The 24,663-nt window shown below is 34.8% G+C and overlaps 1 pseudogene; it reads left to right on the top strand.

Annotated features, from left to right (window-relative positions):
• The window catches only part of LOC136833074 (uncharacterized), a 379,676-nt pseudogene that overhangs the window by 311,750 nt on the left and 43,263 nt on the right, over window positions 1-24,663 (top strand).

Raw genomic sequence — 24,663 nt, forward strand, 5'->3', positions numbered from 1 at the left:
ACATTCCCTTCATTTAAAGACGTCACCCAAAATAGTCCCTTCAGCTAGCCTTGTCCTTATTTAAGGAAGTTAACGTAGCATATATCCCATCATTTAAAGAGCCACTCCGGCTTGCTTCCCCATCAATTAAGGAGTCACTCCACTTGTTTCCCCTCGCATGCAAAAGTCACTCCAGACTTATTACTATTCGAAACCTCTTACTCTATTAAGGCAATGGGGAAAATTTTGAGAGCTTGGTGTTTCCGCCCCGGTTTGGTAACTGTTAAGCCCTTTGGATTAGAACTGCAGGAGATGACTGTGATCCCGCGTTTACCTGTAACATTAGCTATTTTTGGTTGGCGTTTGAAAGACCCGGCCCGAAATATTAGTACTTTAATTCATTCCCTCGTAAAACGCAATGCTGGCAGGACCGTCCCCGTATGTTTGTTGCCAGCTGTGACGCATAATAGGGCGAAATCGTTGTTCCCGTAAATCAAATAGCAGTATTGGACGTTGCCTACCAAATATTTTCATTTCGGCAATCAGCTATGTTGTAAACGAGAGAGAGAGAGAGAGAGAGAGAGAGAGAGGAAATGAGATACGCTGATTTGATTTTTATCCCAAACACGTCGCCTCCGTCATGATATTTACAAATTAGTTTTTCTTTTCTTCTTAGTGTTTTTTGGTGTTAGCGAAAAGATCACTCACATTTTACTTAGAATAAGAGTTTTAACAGAGAAATAGACTAAGGAATGTGAGGCCGCATGTGGATGAAAAGTTAAATCACCAGGTAAACATCTAAATACAGATTTGGAAAATGGTTTGTGCTGCTTTTCATTTTTTCTTCCCCCATACTCACGACGTAAACCAAGCAATTATTGGAGGTGAACTGCTCATCATAATTCAAGGTCTCTCTCTCTCTCTTAGTTTATATATATTATATATATATATATATATATATATATATATATATATATATATATATATATATATATATATATATATATATATATATATATATATATATATATATTATATATACACCTAGTATATACACAACTAGCTAAAATATATATATATATATATATATATATATATATATATATATATATATATATATATATATATATATATATATATATATATATATATATATATATATATATACAATATATATATATAGCTACAACCAGATAAAGTAAGAACTGTTGCTGAGTACTTCTGTGCTCAACTATACTTTGTTAGGCCAATGGATTGCTCGACGCCTTTCGCTCGCCAGTCTACAAACTAAAATTTTAGGAAGTTTGGTTGGTAAAGTGCCGAGGTCACATTTAAGACATAGTCTTGATTTTAATGATAAAGTTCGGCGTTGTGGTTGTGTTGGTACCATGTATAGCCAGGATATTGCCACTCTTTTTAAGAAGGTTCCTCTGCAATTTGTCCTGAATAATTTGGTATTACTTGCTGAAGAAGGCGTTTTTGAATCCCCACCAGCTATTGATAAATTTTGTGATCTTATTAAAGTGTCAGTTTGAAATTGAGGGTCCCTTTTTTCCATAAAAGAGATTATTTCTGGAAAAATTACCTGATGATCTTAGACCTTTTGCATGGGTTCGATATGTGGACGGTATTTCCATTGTGTACATATCTGATGAAGAATGTTTCAACAAATTTATGTCGCTTTTGAATAGTTATGTTCCTTTCATTAAGTTCACTGTTGAAAAAGAAATAGATAATAAAATTACCTCTTCTAGGTCTTGTAGTACAGAGACAAATTAATAAGTCCTTTAAATTTTCTGTTTACAGAAAGAACACACATTCTAATTCTTACATTCATTTGTACTCTTATCATGATGTCAAAGTGAAAAATAACGTACTTTCTAATCTATTTTTTCGAGCATATCGTGTGTGATCCATGTTTTTTAGATAAAGAGTTAAACTTTCTAGTTTCAAGTTTTCATAAATTGTGTTACCCTGAATATTTTACAGAAAATTGACTCTAGAGATAGGAGGATGTATTATCACCCGAGGGAAATACCTGAACAGCCGTCATTTCAGAAACCACTTTCACTCCCTTTCAACAAGGAGGAGCTTAAAGATATTTCGCAAAAATTAAACATAGAAAAACAAGGGTATAATATGGTATTCCAGTAGCCTAACACAGTTGGGAGAAAAATGTTAAAAAGCAACCCTGTAAAATTGTCCGAAGGTATTGGTGTTTATGCTATTAGTTGCTTGGATTGTGATTCTTGCTATATCGGAGAAAGTGGTCGTTCGTTTAGTAAACGCAAAAATGAACATATTTCAGCATGTAAATTTGGGAATAATTATAGCTCTATAGCTCGACACGCCTGGGAAAAGGATCATAGAATAAATTTTAAAATGGTCAAATAGTGTATAAATGCTCGGACAGATCCCCCAGAGGGTGTATTGAAGGCGCCCTTATTGCGTTAAATAATACCTTCGATGGAAACTTGGGCACTATAGAAAATAATATCTTAAGCGATGGAATTTGTAAATGTGCGGGTATTCGTAATTTTAGAAATATATCTAGTCAGTTGAATTCTTTCCAAAATCAAAGTCATAATTTAGAACACAATCACCTTGTTGGCTCTTTAGCGGAAGTCTCCAGGTTTCTTCCGCCGAGAAGGTCTCGAAGAATTTTAAAATTGACAAGGGCCCAACAACATGATTGACAGTTTTACGTTCTGTAATGTTTGTTTGTATGTATGGTTTCCTGCTTTACTTTGTTTCCTGAGTTGTATATTATACTCCACTTTAGTGATCAAGTCCACAGTAACTGGACGAAAGCTATAAGCTTTGTACATATGAGTATATACATTTTTAATACACTATGTTTTGTAACAGCAATTTCGTTTTCGACTTTACCTAATATACTGTGTGTGTGTATATATATATATATATATATATATATATATATATATATATATATATATATATATATATATATATATATATATATATATATATATATATATATATATATATATATATATATATATATACACATATATTAAGCATTTACTACATATAAATACCTAATTTTGTTGATGAACTTCCCGTGCAGAGAACCTTCTCACTATCAGTTACTGAAAATAACTACACAGAAGACATTCTCCTACGCGTTATAACATTCCTTCTTGACCTTGCACACACTTTCTCTTTCTGGATAATAAGAGCCTTCTTTTCCGACACCTCTTCCACATTTCTAGGAATTTATAGGGTTTCTTCTTCCTATTTTTTCATGAAACTTTAAACTGTAAACTAAGATATTGTCACTACATTCTAAATACCGTTACAAGAGATATGAGACAGATTTTGGCATGATGAACCTCCCATGGCAGTCTGATGGTTCTATGCAAGGTTACGGTGAAAAGCATCATAAATACACAGAAGATATGTAACCGTATTGGTTATAACAGGGGTCATGGACAGAGGCGGATTAATGCAGATTTGCAACCAAGATACAGTTATAAGGTATGTATACGGTGAATGAATAAGTTTGAAAAAGTTTGTAAATCGAGAGAGTTGAAAGTGACTGATGTCACGAGGGTAAATAAAAACCAGAAAATATGAGCTATTGGGATGGTTCTTTGTAGGTTACACCTGGGAACAAAAAGTAATGGATAATCTGTTTAACTTTGTAAAAAGTCAGTCTTAATCATAGCACAGAGGGCATCAGGTCTATAAGCTACCCTTCTGTGGTTCATATGACAGACAGCGGGTTGGGAAATATGAAGCTACCACTCTGTTGGATTCTCCTTTATAGATGTGGAGCATGGAAAATAAATACCAGTGACAGTAAAAATTTTGAAATTGCTGGTGAAGATGAATTCTTCACTTAGTACACAGAGGGTAAGAGGGGTCAAAAGATGGGATATGTAGGAATATGATCAAGAGGTAGAAAAAGCTCACAAAGTTAAAAGATGAACCAAGAGGCTTTCAGGCTTTGAGAGCTGTTTTTCAGCTCAGTGGTCATATAAACTAACATATCCCATCTTTAACCCTTTTACCCCTCTGTGTACTAAGTGAAGAATTCATCTCCGGCAATTTCAAAATTTTTACTGTCATTTGTATTTATTTTCCATGCTCCACATCTATAAAGGAGAATCGGTTCAGCGATCCCTTCATATTTCCCAATTTTGTCTGTCATAGACAATCCTCTTCTATAACCTTATAGACCTGATGCCGTTCTTACTAAGCTTACTCAATGACTTACCTTTTTCCTCATCCCACAGTTATCCATTACTTTTGTTCCCAGGTGTAATACACATCAACCATCCCTGTCATATTTTCTTGGTTTTTATTTACCCTCGTGATATCAGTCACTTTCAGCTCTCTCGATTTACAAACTTTTTCAAACTTATTCATTCACCGTATGCATACCTATACAACTGTACACAGTGTCAAATCTGCATTAATCCGCCCTCTGTCCATGCCCCTGTATTAACCAATACGGTTGCACCTATATCCCACTGTATTTCCCATGATGCTTTTCACCGCCTCCTTGCATTGAATCATCAGACTGCCATGGAAGCATAACATGCCCTTGTCTCTTATCTCCTGTAACGGCTGATCAGTCACACTCCATTATATTAAATCGCACTCCCATTCTGTAATTCTCCACCATCCACTCTCGACAGCCTCAATATTTCTTATCTCTATTAGTTCCATCGCAGGCTTTTGCTAGGTTCACGTATATCACAACCGGCTTTTTCCCTGTACACTTAAACTGGTTAATGACGCGCTCATTTACTGCACATCATCTTGAAGCAAGCAGGACTATATATGGCTCAGGTGTTTTATTATGAAGCAGTTGTGTGAGAGTTTGTTAAATAAAAGAAAAAATCTGAGATACACGGAGGTTGAAGAAACTTATGATACAATTAAAAGTGATGCAATTCGGAGGGTGTTGAGGATTCACGGTATAGAAGAGAATAAATACTTTTATGATGAAAAGGTTATTTTGTCCGTAAGTGAATTTGAAGCGTTGGGGGTGGGGATTGAAGACCTTTGTTTCTCCTTTACCATTTAATATCTTTCTAAATAAGGTGATGTAAGAAGTCAGAGAACGCAAAGGAAATGTTAGGATATGAGAGAGTGGGGATATCTGATATTTGTAGATATTATAGTAATGATTAAAGATTGTTATAGAACGACTGAAGATACTCTCAGGAAATTCCGGAAGCATTTGTGAGAGAGTTAAAGTCAATAAGATCGAGTAGTGATACAAGGTTAGATGGAAATCAAGGAAAGTGGAAGAAGGATAACTAATGTGGAGGGCAGAAGAATGGAAGCAATTAATCTTTATATGTGCTTAGGAGTAAATGTAACAGGCGATTGTGTGGTGCGAAAAGGTATGTCACAGGACTGATGAAATAAGGAAGGTAACTGGCAGTAAGGAAAAGATTTGGGAGAGGAGAGAAGCATCTTTGGAGGCCTACGTTGGAATGCACGAAGGGACAGTTTATGCCTTAGTGTAGGACATTGCATTAAAAGCAGCAAAAAAGACTATAAAAAAGGTATACTACTATACTGTTACACAATTATACTATCATTTAACAATAATTTGAAAGATATCCCCAACTACTTAAGAACTTTGGAGATAATGTAGCATTGAAGAACAATAAAACAATGAAACGTGTTTATAAAGTTCCCGACAGTACTAAAGAGACTGTATATCAAATTACATGTAGGTCTTATGATAAGTTTTATTCCAGTTTGACCGGTATAAAACTTATCATAAGACCTACATGTAATTTGATATACAGTCTCTTCAGTACAGTCGGGACTTTATAAACACGTTTCATTGTTATATTGTTCTTAAATGCTACATTATCTCCAAAATTCTTAAGTAGATGGGGATATCTTTCAAATTATTGTTTAATGATAGTATAATTGTGTAATAATATAATATAATAATTTTTTCATAGTATTTTTTGCTGCTTTTACTGCAATGTCCTACACTGAGGCATAAACTGTCCTTTCGTGCATTGCAACGTAGGCCTCCAAAGATGCTTCTCTCCTCTCCCAAATCTTTTCCTTACTGCCAGCTAACATGTTATGTTAGTGAAACAATCATACAATCAAATGGGCAGTGCAAAAAGACAGTTTATTCTAAAGCACTGGAAATAAACATCACCGAGTCTGGTTTTATAAAGAAAGTTTTTGTAAGAATGTCAATAGCTGTCAAGGTAAGTATAAACCTAAGACATTAATTTCGTAAGAAATGTGAGAAATGTATGAATTTTAAAAACGGTAGTAGATCTGGACAGGAAAAAGGATAAACAAATTTGCAAATAGAGTACCTGACCTCAGTCACAGATGAGTGCACGGCTCCACCCACTGGTACCTGTGGGGTCAGGAATTTTGGCTTCCAACGGCCTGTATAGTTGTTTGTGCCAAGGTCTAGAGAATACAAGGTCTTCTCACGGCTGACCCAAAATTGGGATCTAATGCGCAGGTAGAGGTTGTGACGTCAAGCGGTCTACTCACGGTCCTTAGTAATCTCTGACTGATCAGTTCGTTTACAAACACTTTAGGCCTTGCTTCCACATATTTGGTATTGATATTGTCCGTAATAGCGGCCTTATATTTTTTTTCTTGCTGCAATTTAGACAGTTTAAGTGATATGAGCCAAATCTTGTGCAGTAAACGGGTACTTTGAAAATATGAAAAAAAAAAAACAGGTATCTAATTCTTCATAGATTTCCTATGGACGAAAAGTGTACAAAAATATGGAGTTATGATAAAAGCACAGATGCTTTATATGAACCTAGCTAGTGCAATGTAAAGGTCAGACCTTGAAACCGCTTATTCATTGTAATTTCGACACCGATATAACTAAATTCTCCTATTTGAATTCATCATTAAGATAGCGAGAGCTGGATTTCCTATAGTTGGTATGGTTCATGACTTGGGGCAACAAATATAAGGTTATGGAATTCAGTAGGCAATGGCGTAACTAGGCTAATCCAACATTGTTAATCCTGCGGATTATTGCAGGGAAATACATGTATTTGCCGATGCTCCTATGATAAAACTCATCACAAACACTTCACTTTCTCAGACCATGGATCTAGGTTATCGGACTTTAGGACTGCTTACATTGAGTCAGGTAACTAATTAAGAAAAGTAAAGGTGATCTAATGATAACTCGAAAACTATTGGAAAAGCATTGAAGTGTTACGGGTATGGAGGGTACGACAGTGAAATTAGCGTTACAGTTACTCTGCCACTCACAAAAATCTCAAACACTTCGGAGAAAAGGTCTGATTGTGGATAGGCACTGGGAGAGTGCAATCAGTTCATTTGCCTTGTTGATAAGTGGTTTGATTTATTCAGTTCTGGAGTGCTTTCGATAGAAAGTCTTCACAGAATGCTTTGAGGCTAATCTTAGAAACCAAAACAACACGGAATGCTTACGGGCTAATCTTAAACCAAAACAAAACATTGCAAGAGATGATACACCTATCCAGAACAATGAAAAGTCTGGGAGGAAAAGGACTTTACCCTTTCCAAAAAGGCCTCGTGATACCTTGCAAATCTCTAACGAACTTGCCAGGGATGTTAGGTGAAATTTTGCAATATCATACATCTTGATTCATAGGTTGAATCGAGATGGACCACCACGGCTGTATACGGTAAATGGGTGCATGTCATCAGCACCCATCACCTGTTGAATTTAAGCGCCGAGTTTGAGCCCATCTCCTGGGAAAAGAGAGTCTATGAGGCGCAAAATACAATGTTGAAAATTGCATTAGCGATAATATGACTGAGGTCTCATTTTCTAACTTGATAACTAAAGAAAGCATCTTACGAGACTGAAGAAACATTTCTTCAGAAAGCGTTAGCTTATCGGCAATATTGTTTCGTTTGCCAATGGAGGAATTGCAGGGTGACAAAGAAGACAAAACTAGGCATGCAATATGTGGGTGGTTTTTAGCCCGTAAGTTTCCCCGAGTATGACTTTTAGGAACTAAAGAACCGAAGGAGATGGCACAAGGACCTATAATAGAACAAATGAGAAGCTAATGAAACCCTGACCCGAATTTTTGGAGCATTTAAAATCGATGGAAAAGATATTTATTTGTTATTATTGTAAACATACCGAAAAAGTTGATCACATAATTGTATAATTGTTAACCTTATGTATACATGTTATATGTGTATTTGAGTGTGAGTTGTATATTAGAGTGAAAAATGTTTTTTCGTTTTCAAGTTCCAGTTGTAATTATTTGGATGAATACACGTATAGAAATGAATATGGTCAACATGTGCTTTGTTTCCCTAAAAAGAATGAATCATAATTTTTAATATTAAAAAGAGTCAACGAGGAAACAGGAGAAAAGTTGTCCCATTTGTACAGAGCTTGGGCAGAGGAAAGCAAGTAGACCGCGTGACGTCACGTTTCTTAACTCCATCTCCTTAACCGCGGTAATCCTGCGCGTGAGTTTGTATTCTCTAGACTGTATTCTCTAGACCTTGGTTTGTGCTATCCACTAGCATGTATATTATATATGCAGTATATATATATATATATATATATATATATATATATATATATATATATATATATATATATATATATATATATATATATATATATATATATATATATATATATATATACTGTATATATATATATGTGTGTGTATGTATGTGCATACATACATACACACCATATATATATATATATATATATATATATATATATATATATATATATATATTAAACTGAAATCTTCCCTAAAAGGCTGTATTAAAAAGGAAGATTCTTGAACAACCCTTGTTCCATCCATCCTCTAGCTGCTTAATCAGGCATGAAACACCTGTGAGCTTCCAAGGTGATTTAAACACTTAGCAATGACCTCCTTTTCGAGCCTTGAAGTCAGTTTCGGCTCAGTGTTTGTTGTCAGGAAATTTTTTAATAGTCACCTCACAATATTCCACTATCCATTCTACTTTCTCATGCACTCTAACCACAGTTAAAAAAGTCTTAATCCTGTGGTTATTAAGCTATCCACCTATGATCCATCTATGACAAACTTTTAATTCATTTTATTTTCCACATACCTAGCAGTTAATTTTTCCTAACTGGCTTCCGAACCTGAGTAATGTAGAGAAGAGTTGTGCACATTTTTACTTTTCTTGACACGCCTCCTTCAGCCTTTATTTCAAATCAGTATTCATTATGCCGTATGGGAACATTTACGTCAAAATGGGGAGGTACGAAAACTGCATCTTTCCTAGATAGTGACTCCCGAGGGTTTTAATCAGGTACGTATCCACCTTTCCGGCGTGTTTAGTACAAGCCCGTTGAGGATGACCGTAAAAACATAATAAAAGACTGTAAATATCATAAGATACTGACCCCAAAGAAATATTAGTCCTAGATAACTATCTGGGAAAGATCCAGAAAATCGCTTCTATTCATTAGGCATCTTCGTTCCCTCGTCGAATTCTTTCATATTCTTAACCCTGCATTCCCAAACTTGAACTGTAACTTACTCCTTTGCACCAGCAGACTTTCACTAGCTTCTGAACATTTTTTTTTTACCCTGTCAAACATATCATATGAGAAAAAATTACATTCCACCTTCCATCATTCCGTTCCCCTTCCCCTTCCCTCCCCTCCCCCCTCGTCCCACTTCTTAATCATCTTCGATTCCTAGAGGGATCACATAGTTCAAGATGTCGAGTTTTCTGGAAACTTGTGTTATTTTACTTCAACAACATCGTTATTGTTTTTCTTCATTCCCAGAAATCACAGCCTTTTATTTCTAATATTGCTTTTATGTAAAACCTGTTTCTCCTTATATCAACCTCCTCGGCAATATCAAATCAAAATGCTAATAAAACTACCCACGAAGCCACCACATCCCACATTTTCTCGGTGAGAATCAGTTATTGTTTCTTTCCCTTAATTTCCACGATTAGAAATTTATTCCCAACTGCTACTCTCTCCGGTGCGTATGTTCTCCTATATGTCAAATAACCAGTCCCTCGTAGCTGGATCAAGTCCCCTCTGCCATTCCTTTATATATATTCCAACTGTCATTATATTAGCCGTCCCGTCGGCCTACTACGTTAAGAAGATACCTTGTGTCAGTAATTTCGCCCTACCTCAACGCCTTCATAATTACTTATCGTTATATTGTATGCTACAGCTGTGCTACTTAGACTACTTTCATGCAAATCACGCTCTCTTTGGAAAAGTATTTCACTTACTTAAAATAGATCACTATCTCAGATATCTGATCACAACGCTGATATGATCAGAAAACTCTGTATTCAAAATTTTCATTTTTATTTCCATGCCTCTGAAATGACTTTCCCAGACGAACATTTTTTCATAACACACACATATACACACACACACACATATATATATATATATATATATATATATATATATATATATATATATATATATATATATATATATATATGTGTGTATATACATATATATATATATATATATATATATATATATATATATATATATATATATATATATATATGTATATATATGTATATATATATGTGTGTATGTGTGTATGCGCATGTACCTGTGTGTATATGAATTTGAATGTATACACGTGTGTTCATGAAGGTACTAAAGTGTGCTAAAGGATTCTCAGATTAATAGAAGAAAGTATAGCTGAGGTTTATGTATTACATAAAAAGCTTTTTATCTTCCTCAAGTAAATATACGACAAAAAAGATCCACAAAAAAACGAGAGAAGTTAATAGCGAAAACCAGTCCTGGCCAATTTCAAGTGCATAAAATATTGATCTTTTTTAAAAAGGGTGGTATAAAGACCTTATCCATTAAATCCGATTTCCATGACACTGGATTTCAAGGAAATCGGATATAGATTATAGAAAAATCCATGAAATAAATTTCAAGAGTCTAACTTTCGAAACAACCTCTCTGAAGAAAAATCTCTGATGTAAGCTGTTGTGTATTATAATTATTATTGTTAATATGGTTAAAAAAAATTACTTTTTATGAAATCATATTTTCATCAGTCATGTCCACTTTTCTTTTGGGATGAGTTCTTTCCGATAGAATTCCCACATGATTTTAGTCCCTAAAATGATTTATTTGTAAACCATATTTCGGGGAAAACAATTATGTGGACGTTCTCCTACAGAATTCAGTGGAAAAACTTTATATATATATATATATATATATATATATATATATATATATATATATATATATATATATATATATATATATATATATATATATGTATGTATATATATATATATATATATATATATATATATATATATATATATATATATATATATAATATGCTCATAGGTTGTAAGTAGCAGAATTGGTAAACGACTTAATGAGTCTTATAAGAAAGACAGAGAATGGAGTGGACGGCTTTTATTTATTTTTCACTTAACTTCTTTTCCCTACTGTTCATGCAGTTTTGAGTACTTGCCTCATCGTTAAATTTATGAATCATTTGTACACATGTATGCATAACTGCTTATCCATGTAGTAATTATATTGAATATATATATATATATAATATATATATATATATATATATATATATATATATATATATATATATATATATAAAGGCAAATACCACGAAGGGATAAGTGAAACAACGGAGTGGATGCTAAGCCTTTCGACTCCCAGTCGTTTACTTAGTAGTCTGCTAAGTAGAGGACCTGCTATAATCTATTTTATTCCTTTTGTCCACCCACCAACGTAGGTTTTAAGTCGATGTGGCGTACGCATAACTAGCTCTCGATTGGCTGACATCAATGTTTCCGATATCGTAGGCTTCCTGTGATGGAGATGAAGCCTATTTCTTCAGTAATACATCTGAATGCTTATATATACAAAGAACACTCACACCTTATTTAGATCATAAACATGTCGAATCATACCGATAATACAACAGTGCAAACACACGAATGACGAGGTTGTAACAACCAGTTTACACAGGAAAACTCATGTAGATTACACGAGTAAGGTAATTTTCGCAATAGCATAAAATGGAGTTGTCTATGGTATCTTGGGCTGGGGAAGGTGAATGGAACAGCCACTGCAATATTGGCTGGAAGGCTTCACGTGAAATCTGACAAAGGTATTATGGGTTTCTTTTCAAAATACAGCGCATATTTATATAATTTTTTCTTGAGTATATGAATCACTATAATAGCTCAGTGACTGAGCACTTTCGGAACTATTTAGCCAAATAATTTATTGAACATAAGTTTGAAATCCCTGAGTTCCCGTCATCCTTAGAGCGTTGATGATATAGATACGACATAAAAGGCTAGCCTGGACATAGCCTACATATTTTTATTTTATTGTTGGGCATTGGAACAATACTTAGATAGAATGAATAAATAAAGGTTACAATAGAAATATAATTTGGACTGAAATGAACTGAATTTGTGCTTAAAAGAAGGCCAGTAAAATCAAATATCTGGTGAATCAGTAGCTAGGTCTAGCTTCATTGGCCAAAGCTCCATGATCTAGCGGTAAAAATATAGAGATATTACTTTGGTATTAAAATACAGTTACATAGAATAAAGTTTGAAGGATAAGAACATTTTTTTATCTGAACAGGTTGTAAGCATAGTCTATTTGTAGCCTGGGCAATACTAACGAGATAAATCATTATTATGCAAGTTCATCATTCATTTGTGTTTGATCTGTGAAGACTGATACAAGCTTGTCTTTCCTGTGCTTGTGTTGGTGCATTATCGATACAGATGGGCAAGTTTATGATTTATATAAGAAGGGGAGAGGGTTCTTCCCACATATAAACATTCAAATGTGTTATTGAAGAAATCGTTTAATATTTATCACAATAAGCCAACGATCTCGGAAATTCTGATTGTCAGCCAATCACGTGCTATCCACGCGCATGTTCCACTTCTTCGCCCGTGGTGGACAGATGAAATGAAACCGACGACAGTCTGCGCGTTTGTAAACTAATTTTTGAATCACCCCATGTATATTTCTTGTCGATCGTGGATCTTTTTAACTTCTAATCTTAGCATTTGTGTTTGCAGAGGAGCCTTTAAGGCCACCCACGCTGGTGGGAGAACGTGAGGTCTATGAGCCATCTGAGGTGATCAAGGTTGGTTGCCAGACGCAGAGGCCTCACCAGCAAGCCCTTGAAGCAAAATTGCAATGGTTTCTTGACGGAAATCAGGTAAGGAGCAGTGATAGTTGCTTGGACTCCGTTCATGTGAAATAGCGTCTCATGACATTCTCTCAAGGAGAAATCACAGGTAACCTCGTCGGTCATTCGAGAAAGGATCAAAATGGCCCTGCAAAGAAGGAAGAATGGGAATATTTAAAGTGCCTTAAGGTAAGAATAGAGTATTTTTCTCAGGAAATTCATTTGCAGAGGGTTAACAACTGCAGTACCATCAATCTTTGCAAAGGTGAGAATCATTACTATAGCTGTCCGCAAGGAAGAATGTAATGCTCATGTATGGAATGGACTTTGTAAGTAACTGGTTAATGAGAAAAATAAAACGAAAAGAGATAGGTAAGTCAGACAGTGAATAGGTTGCCTTCCTGCATTTGTCTTGTCCATTTTAGTTTTCTGTAAAAGAAAACTATATATTGCCGGCTTTGCCTGTCCTCAGATCTTAAAAATACTGAGGCTAGAGGGCTGCAAATTGATATGTTGATCATCCACCCTCCAATCATCAAACATAACAAACTACAGCCATCTAGCCTCGGTAATTTTTATTTTAAGGTTAAAGTTAGCCATAAACATGCATCTGGCAACGATATAAGACAGGCCACCACCGGGCCGTGGTTAAATATTCACGGCCGCGGCTCATACAGCATTATACCGAGACTACCGAAAGATAGATCTGTTTTCGGTGGTCTTGATTATACGCTGTACAGAAAACTCGATTGCGCTGAAGAAACTTTGGGGCATTTTTTATTTGTTTTATATATTTCTCTATTAACTGTGGCAGCCCGTACAGGTAAAACCACCATGATATATCTTAACGGTTGTAAAGAAAAGAAATATACAGCAGAAATAAAGAGAAGTGAGTAGGTATGTCCTCTTAGATGATAAGTTTCATAGTTTGAAATGGGTTAGGGGATAGAGTTTCATATTTTACAGATGAATATTGGACAGGCCAGATGGACGATTTTCATAGCTTAAGAAAGAAAAGACAGAAATGCCAACCTATAGAAGTGTTCCCTTCCTGAGTGAGGATTAGCCTAATTCTAAAATGTGAAATTCATTAAATATATGAAATGACGGAGTTCTATATTTTATAGTTAGAGTACAAATGTAATCGGAACAGTTGCTAATTTCTCAGTTTGTACGTAGTGGCAGTGGAATGGTGGCAGCTTGAAGTCAAGCAGCTCTAGAGAGCATTGATTTAAAAGAGATGAAGTGTAAGCTCAAGCAAGTTCTGAGATCTGAGATTCTAACGAGACAAAATTCTTGTGACTCAACTCTGCCAAGAATAACGACGAAAGAGAACATTCCCATTTATGGAAGCATTACTCCACGAACGGATGTGAGGCCCCATTCAACGCGAAGGAGGTTTTCAGAGAATTACATGACGTGCCTAAAGAGTTCGCCATTCTTCATTTAACAATGTTTGTGTTGATTTTACCATTTACTTAAGGTATAAGAGAGGATGCATGTAAGATGACGAGTTGTAAAAATCCTCTACATTATTTAGAAAGTCTGAAGTACTGAATAGGAAAGCAGAAAGAAAAATGTTCTTATTAGCACTCAACAAGCGAAGTTTATTTCTCCATATCCACGTCTGTAATTACTCAAAGAATTAGGAAACTCAAATCGCTGCTCCGAACGTCATTTGGCTTTGAATTTCAATTGCAACATGGCTTTTAAAAAAATCAAATCACAATTGCATCTCCTCTTAATAAACTGTCTGGGTATGTTCATGTGATTTTCAGAGACTTATCCAGTGGTGTCTGGAGTTCTGTTTTTATGTTTTGAAACGCTGCCCTCAGGTTTTCATCCTCCTAAAGTTAAATTAAAAGGTCCTTATTTTCAGAGGATAGATCTTTATATTTAGCTTTAGCTAGTTTCCATCTCAGTTAAGATGGTGACCATTCTTTGTCATAGACATTATTTTGGCTACTGCTCTTGGTAAGGAGATTGATTACACCACTGGCACTCTTCCAGATCTGTGGCATGGGTTAGGCTTCTCGTTCGCTCATATACTAAGTGGAAGGCATGAACTCTAAAGTGAGCTTACTTTATATATTTACTCATTTTGTTTAACTGTATAGTTTAAAATTTCTCCTTTGTCTATATTCCGTGTGGCTAAATTCATTTATTTTTATTTCTATCTCTGTTGTGTTATTTTGACTTATTTACTTTTAGTTGTCTGCTTTAGTTTTCATTTTTATCCATTTTAGTTTATTCTTTACTTAACCATTTACATTAATTTATTTTTATTTAATCCGACGATAAAGACACGTTAAAACATTTATCTCTTTTTCTCATTTTCTATTCACCTTTAAAAGTGCCTCGTTTGAAATGGTATTGTGCACCTTGCTCTCAATCTTCTCAGCAAATAAGAAGGGAATACCTAACATAACTGACACGCACAGCAGCGTAGGACGACTGTTATGCAAATTGTAAGTTTCTTATGTTCATCGAGTGAATTAGGTTAAGAGGCCACTGTAAGAAGGTTATGAGAAAATGGCCGCCGTATAAATTACGAAAGTTCACAACTTTCATTTATGACATTTTCCTCCGTTCAGGCGTTTCTTTGAATTTCCAATGAAGTGTTTTGTTGAATAGATTGTACATCTATGAATTGATCATATGGTCAACGTCGTATAGAGCCTATGCTGTCGGTTTCAAGTCTTATCTTGCGGTCTTTGAAATTGTCTTTAATGGTTGATTAAGTCTCATACTGCCAGCTTGTTGCTATCTTTCAACTGGATGGTTTCATACATGGGACTTGGCTAAGTTGGGCTCACGAAATTAGAATAGTTGGCATTTCAGTGGACTCCTTTGAGATCTGCTACTGATTAGTTTGGTCTAACAGTTAAGTGCTTTACAGCTTGTATTAGCCAATGAATGCTCGTTGGATGAGGTATATATGAAACAGTTATAGTCTGTCAGTAATTTCTTAATGTTATTTATTTGGCAAATTTGATTGTTTGTCTTGCTAGATATTACTATTGAGTTATCTTTAATGAAATGTAATTTGGAAAAGATCGTGCAGGTTGCATTGCAGTTTTCTATGAAATTACCCTCAGTTGCTAGAAGAAATAACACGCAAGCATTTAGCTCGTAGTTTTTGTTTCCACTTTTTTCAACAGAAATAGTATAGACATTTTTCTTTGAGTATATCAACAATTCATGACCCTTATTGAATTCATTTTTTTCTCTCTATTGCTTCTGGGGAAAACATCTGTTTATTTTTCATTTTCTTGTCAATAAGTTCAGCCTTTTGAATACCATGAGTTAGACAGAATAGAAAAATACTTCCGGCTTGGGTTTTATTGCTCATAGAAAATCCAGGTCACTCGGAATTTATAAATGGCTTCAAGGTCTACTAGACTGACTGTAGTTTGTGCCTACAAGTTGCCTCCGAGCTTACACATACAGTATCTTTGAGATGTAAAAACAATTCTGATTTTAATGACGTCATAATTTCAGGTGGACAATGAATGGGTAACGCCCTACGGAGGAGGACCCAGCCAGACCCGATATGGAATATCCTTACATGTTCCAGGGGAGCAAGTAAGTCACAGTTTCCACAGTACAGAGGTCTTGTAAACTAGATCTTGTCTCTGTCTTACATGGTGCTTGTTTGTGAGTATATATATATATATATATATATATATATATATATATATATATATATATATATATATATATATATATATATATATATATATATATAATAATGTGTGTGTGTGTGTTTGTGTGTGTGCGTGCGCGCGCTTTTTTCGTCCTACGCACACATATATTTTTTGGGGCTAAAAATATTATTCTTGCCATTATCTTTAAATTAAAAACCCATACTTATTTTACTTATTTAGCAAATCTCCATGGAATGAAGAGCCATATGTGAAAACGGAGAAAGAAAGCAAATGAACCGGATAAATACAAATGAAATGAGACATAAGACCTTTTGGTCTTATGTCTGATTTCATTTGGCCTGTCACTTGCAACAGATAACATGACCATACAACCACTGAACGGTGCTAAACATTAATTATATCGCGTCGCATAACAGAGTTGACTTTTGTGCCACCTTTCACCTAAGCTCCTTAATTTGGGTTCATGCTATATGATTTAGTACAATTTTAGTCTCCTGGTCACATCAAGAGGACCGAAAAGATCAAAAACTATTATTCACATAACGCAATAGGATTGGCTTGGTGTAGTCTAGTCCTGTTCTTTACAAAGAATAAACCAAACTGGTTTTCAGTATATATGATCATTAACGGCTTCTACGCAGAATTTTATATACTATCTTATTTCTGAAGACTAAAGGAGTAAAATATATGCAAGATATAAAAGAATAACCTTATATTTTGTAATACATCGCTTCAGCACCTCAACAAATAAGCTCCCCAATGTACACTTCGTCTTGGTGTTGGAACGAAAACAATAAGGAGACATCCGTCGCACTTCCAAGTTAAGACATTATAAGAAGTGCACCCAGAAACGGACCATTCCGCGTCACCTGCACATAGAACGAGAGAAAAGCACTATAAAAACAGCAAACCAAACTTGTGAAAACATCCAAAAGTATTACACTTAAATTATAAAAGTGTCTCGAGATTCCAAACTTCAACGCAAAACACTCAATTTACGAATCTCACCAAGTCAACGATAACTATCACTCAACCCAGCCATGATAATTTCGCTATTAAACATGGCAAAAACTGTAGCTAAAGAAATAGGCCAATCCAGCGTTCTAAAAAATAATATTAGCAGGATTTAAAAATTAATTATGGTTTACTCGAATGGTTGAGGAATATAAAACACAAACCAATAAATAAGGCCGGGTAACCTAAATTAGCTAACCTGTATCTTATATCCACCGGCAAGCTGTCCGTCTGCGATGTTATGCAGTAAAGTCTCCGTCCTGATGTGGGTCCCATGAACTATTTACTCTCGGTAAATCATCCTAAAGTGTTGCCAAAAATATAAATAATCCCAGCGGCGGCGAAATCCGTCCTGCTCGAAAGGGCTGATATTTTCAAAAATGATTACAGTGTGCACTTCTGGTCTGCCACTGCTTGAATTACGTAGCTCTCAAGAAAAAGAAAAAACTACCTCTCCCGAAGATCCCAACACTATTCTGTAAAAGGGCAATTCTTCGGCAGTAACTAGTTAAACTAGCTGGTTCGGGGAGCTAAAAGGCATTACAGCTACTGTAAGGTAATAATGGCCTTTAATGAAGTTAACTGAAACCACTATCTAGAAAAAATATGAAATTTTATATTGCTTATATTATTTTTATAGAACAATTTTAAAATTAAAAGTTAGTAAAAAGAAAATATAACTAATATTTTGTACAGCTTCCGTTTAATTTGTATCATTCAAACCAAATCATTATTTACCTGTAGCTTCTATCTCATGGCTTTATTGAACTTTCGTCTTTTACACGAGACATGTTCCCGTTTGCACTTCTTTAGTGTAAGTTGGTGCTTTTTCTTCACTTTACTATTTTCTTACCATTTTAACCTTTGATACATACGCACATACAAACATACGAATACATTTTATATATATATATATATATATATATATATATATATATATATATATATATATATATATATATATACATACATATATATACACATGTGTGTGTATGTATATGTATACATTGCTCGTATCTCTATGTATATTATATATATATATATATATATATATATATATATATATATATATATATATATATATATATATATATATATATATATGTATCAAAGGTTAAAAAGGTAAGAAAGAGGAAGAGAGGAAAAAGAGCCAATTCACACTGAAGAAATGCAAACGCGGCCATGTCACGAGCAAGAAATAATCAACACATGATTACGTGTTTCACAGAAATAAATTTCTGAGTAACGTCGGGATCGAACCCAGGTCTCTCTAATGAAAGGCATTCGAGATACCTGGGTTCACTCCCGATGTGAGTCAGAAATTTACACACACACCCACCCACACACACACACACACAGACACACACACTTATGTATATGTGTGTGTTGTGTGTATATATATGTGTGTGTGCATCTATATATATAAATATATGTATATCGATACATATACATATACAGCGTAGACTGGAAGAAAAAAGCTTCGCAGTAGACAACACAAGGAAGAATGAAATTCGTCAAGTACCTACAAAAACCTATATTTCATTCAAAGGTCGTTTCAAGATTTGCCGAGTTGATTCTTGTGCACCTGGATGAGGAGATTTCCACTTGTCCAGTATTTAATTGTTACCAGTATCTTAAATTTGAAAATATGAATTATTCCGCAAAATGCGTAGCCCTTGTGTAGAATTCATGTACGACTGAGATATCCATAAAATTACGAATGAACTAAGAGATGTCATAATACTTCCGGAAATTCCAATTTGACATTAGTTATTGTTATTATTGTCAAAATGTAGTTTATCCAGACAGTTACGTCACATTTCCAGACTTTCATCAGGCTGTCCCGAAGATCCTACAGCGTGCTCCTGGAATCATACTTTAGCTTTCTTAATTTTCCAGTCTAATGCTTTCGGTAGGAAAAGTATTCCATATGGACAAATGGAACTAAGTTATTCCAGCCTAAACTGGGGCCTCCTTCAGTTCACTGCCGCCGTTCCCCTTAACTGTTGAGAGCAGGGCTCTTCAAAACTTCTATGTCGTGGCCAAGTTAAACTTTATGCAGTGACATTACAACTCAATATGTATTGTTTACAGATGCGCTGTACTGGCAACTTCATCTGGCAGAAACAAATGTAGCATTATCCATAATTTTCATACTAGTTTGATAATAGTGAATATACACACATACTTCCATGAACTGTTTACCTTTGTGTTTTCTGGTGAATGACTGAATTACGATTTGCAGAATGGCACAAAAAATGTCTTGATGTACAAGAGTAATTTGTGAGCTGACTTACCTATTCAGAGGGTCTTGTTTGTTGTTCTGACCAGCTCTAGATAAGGAGGAGAAGAAACGAGTATATTGTAGTAGGGTTAAGGGCAAGACTTTTACTCTCCATAGATTTTAGCTTTGATGGAAGTGAGGAGCCGGCTCCGTAAGTGTAAGCGGTCGTAAAAGGTAGCGACACCAAGATACATTCGGCACTCAGGTAGAGATATTCTTGAATACTCTGATCCAAAATGATGACAGTGAGGATTTCTTGTACCTAATTCTTAATAATTTGCGCTTGTGAGACCGATAAAGTCTTTTTCCTAATCAGGTGTTCAACTCAATAATAGAATCTATGATTAAAAAAGCAAATGGGTCTTCCATCAAGCGTATTTCTTTCAAATCAACAATGATCTTCACTTCCGGAAAGCACTGTCCAAAACTATCTGGCATTGACTGAAGATGCAGCCGTGTTTTGTTTTTAATTGTTCTCACATTCATCTTTCATAGCAAAAATGTTGCTAAAGTGTCGAGAATATAAAAAAAGGCTGATCTCCGTTAAGCCTGGCAGACCTTGCCATGGTGAATTCTTCAATATCTTTGACTACTCACTGTTCATATTACGCCTGTTGGAGTTTCACATAAATATCACTAAGTTTTGAGAATAAGTCTGCTAAATGTAATATCCTTACCACGCAATAACCGGTGGACAATAGCTCTAGGAATGGAGATTTATTTCGACAGGGGAAAATTTGAAAGTCTCTCCTTTATCTGTCCTATTATAATTGGAATTCTTCCACAGACTCCGGTTTCTAAGCAACGCTTTCCAAACAAATGGCTGTTCACTGAGCTTTCTTTGATGTGACTCTCTTTCAAGCATACCGAATCGAATCAAATTTAGCTTATTTCTGAATCAGTTTTACTGCTCTCTCTCTCTCTCTCTCTCTCTCTCTCTCTCTCTCTCTCTCTCTCTCTCTCTCTCTCTCTCTCTCTCTCATTAACACAGTTTTCATTTTTTAACCATGTCAAGCCTACTACTTACCTTTCGATAAAATTCAGTGCTTTAAAAGTTTATTGATGTCATTGGTAATAGGATTCCACCCATATTTCAAAACAAATAATTATTTCATTGTCACGAATATTTTCCTCACTTATTCATTACATAACCATCTATCATTACATTATAGGCAGGGCCCTTATTTTGAAGAACATATGGTTAGAGTCGTTGATTGCATATGTCTGTAGAGCCTCTTTGTGTGTCTGAGGGGGAGAGGGGCCTTTGGATGGGGATATGTCGTTGTTACTATGACCTTCGTTCTTTTTTGTATCAGTAAATAAAAGAACAAAATTGTTGCTATTCATTAGAAATAAAACGCATAGTGGTACATCACCGCGGTGGGGATGGCTTTGTCTTGGCTCCTGCGTAAAAACTGTCTCAATTCGACTGACGTGTGAAGGCACGAGATAAAATGCATACGAAGTGACTATAATTCAGAATGAGTTTAGGTATAAATTAGTACACGGAGCGTAATTCGACGCAGTATACAAACATGGATCTGAAATATCAAAATATTATTATTATTATTATTATTATTATTATTATTATTATTATTATTATTATTATTATTTCAGTAGATGAAACCTATTCACATGGAACAAGCACACAGGGGCCATTGACTTGCAATTCAAGCTTCAAAAGAATGTTGGTTTCAACCTCTCACCGCAGACCCCAGACTGCAGCAGTAACTGCTCATGATGCAGAGCCAGTGATTTTTCATTGCCCTGGGGAAGATACGAACCCGTGGCATCTGATTGGCATGCCACGACACTAACCACTATACCACTAGACAAATGTAAATGCCAAATAACGGAAAATCTTAACAAGCTGCCAGTCTTAATAAAGGCACGGATATAAAATGTAAAAAAGAACAAAAGATTAAAAACCCAAAATGATCTTTAAAGCAACTACTAGTAGGTACGCTTTGAGAAGCAAAAAAGCTGCTAAGGAATTTTTGTCTAACAATACCTGGTTGCAGGGAGCGTAGAGGAGGCTTCCCTTACCGGAAACTTTCTACTGAACTATAGTGGTTCGGTTTCGCTGATCTCATAGTTTTGCATCTATTCCTTCTTTTATTGATACGATGACGTGGGGCTGAATGTGACTACTCTTTTATGTTATAGAAGAACGACGGAGATGATAAAGTGAGTTGACTCTTCACAGAAGAAGAATAAGCTCATATATATATATATATATATATATATATATATATATATATATATATATATATATATATATATATACATATATATAATATAAATATATATAAACATATATATATGTGTGTGTATATATATATGTATATATACAGTATATATATATATATATATATATATATATATATATATATATATGTGTGTGTGTGTGTGTGTGTATGTATATATATATATATATATATATATATATATATATATATATATATATATATATATATATATATATATATATATTTATATATACATATGTATATATATATACACACAATCATGAAGTTACAAATGTCGCTTAATATCAATCCACTGTTGCCTCGGGAATATCCCCGATGGGAATTATCACCGAAGGGAATTTATAAGTGATAAATGGACGGGCGCTGCCGAGTCTCGATCCCGCGACGATCGAGACTCGGCAGTGCCATCCATTCATCACTTATAAATTCCCTTCGGTGATAATTCCCATCGGGGATATTCCTGAGGCAGCGGGTTTTATATTAACGACATTTGTAGCTTCATGATTGTATATAAATCACGGTGTGATAAAAATGTCATATATATATATATATATATATATATATATATATATATATATATATATATATATATATATATATATATATATATATTACACTGTAGTATTACAGGAAAAGACATTCATATATATATATATATATATATATATATATATATATATATATATATATATATATATATATATATATATATATATATATATATATATATATATATATATTCACGACAAGGTACAGGTAGATGAAGATCAAGGAGCATCAAATTACAGGTGGAATAGAGTAACAGGCCATTTTCATCATTTCTTTCATTATTCCTGCGTTTTGTAGTACATCATTATATCTTCTGAGAATCTGATAATAAAATTGATAAATTATGAAACAATCTTAAAATTGTAGAAAATCATAAAAAGGCGAAATGATTAAAAATTCACTATATAATTACACACACACACACACACACACACACACACACACACACACACACATATATATATATATATATATATATATATATATATATATATATATATATATATATATATATATATATATATATATATATACATATATATATATATGTATATATATACATATATACATATATATATATATATATATATATATATATATATATATATATATATATATATATATATTCACATATTTTAATTCATCCCTCTTAGTCTGCCAGATAAGGAATCGAAATTTCTGAATAAATGCACTTCTCAGTAAACTCCTAGGCTAGCTTTAGTGGCGAGAAGGAAGATGTTTGGCCAGAATTTGAACTCAAATAGGCCTGAGAACCCCCCCACGTCACCTGACCTGGGGTAGCACAAAGACACACCTTAGCTTTCTCCCCTTTGCCCCCCCATCACGTCATTTGTAGGTGAGGCTCGTCCGTTAGTGCCAAGGGACGAAAACAGGCTGTAGGTACACTAGGAGCTTAACTCTTAAGTCCCTAACCATAAGACCTATTTTCCATATCCCCTTTTGCTGGCTGTGTGACTTTTTGCAGATGACTGATCCCTGGAGATTGGAAGCAAGCACAACAAGGGAGTGCTTTCAACTCGAAAACAACTCACTCCGTACCTAACTAGCAATGCGAGCAGTCGCGCTTTCCATTTTCTTCATCCACTGGTGGCGGCTAATGAATCCGGACGGCCAAGCCCCCACATGTTCATAGATCAAAACATCCACAGGCATAAGGAGTCCTCGCTGCTCTTCTGCTCAGCCGACCCCACCTTGTGAATCAAATCATCTTAGGAGTACTGCCATTTTGATACCAAGAAAGTCTGGATAGTAGTCCCCCCATTGTGCACAAGAGCCAGTTAACTGAGATTAATTCAAGCCTTATTATGCTTTCTAATTAGAGATGTGCTACTCACGTCCTCGTAATTTCCATTTTTTAATTTTGATTTCCTGCTGGATCCTCAGTTCCAGATTCATTTTTTGATTGCTTCATGTGTAAATAAATTCATTGTAACGTAACCAGTGACTCATTTCTCATGGGGACCTTCCATTCTCTAATTCAATTGTTGAAAATAAGGTAAGTCAACACCCATCCCTTCATTTTTTGTTACATTTTGGTGTCTTCTGTTGGACCCTTTGGCAGTGCGTAGATTAAAAAACCCCCTTGCATTCCTCCAACGAGACCCAATCTGTAAGAGTGGCGATCTTGCCAGGATTCGTAGGACAACAGCGATAACTAGCTTTGCTAATTGCTAAAACTAGGA

This window comes from Macrobrachium rosenbergii, chromosome 51 (assembly GCF_040412425.1).
Source record: "Macrobrachium rosenbergii isolate ZJJX-2024 chromosome 51, ASM4041242v1, whole genome shotgun sequence".
In the NCBI taxonomy this organism is placed as follows: Eukaryota; Metazoa; Arthropoda; class Malacostraca; order Decapoda; family Palaemonidae; genus Macrobrachium; species Macrobrachium rosenbergii.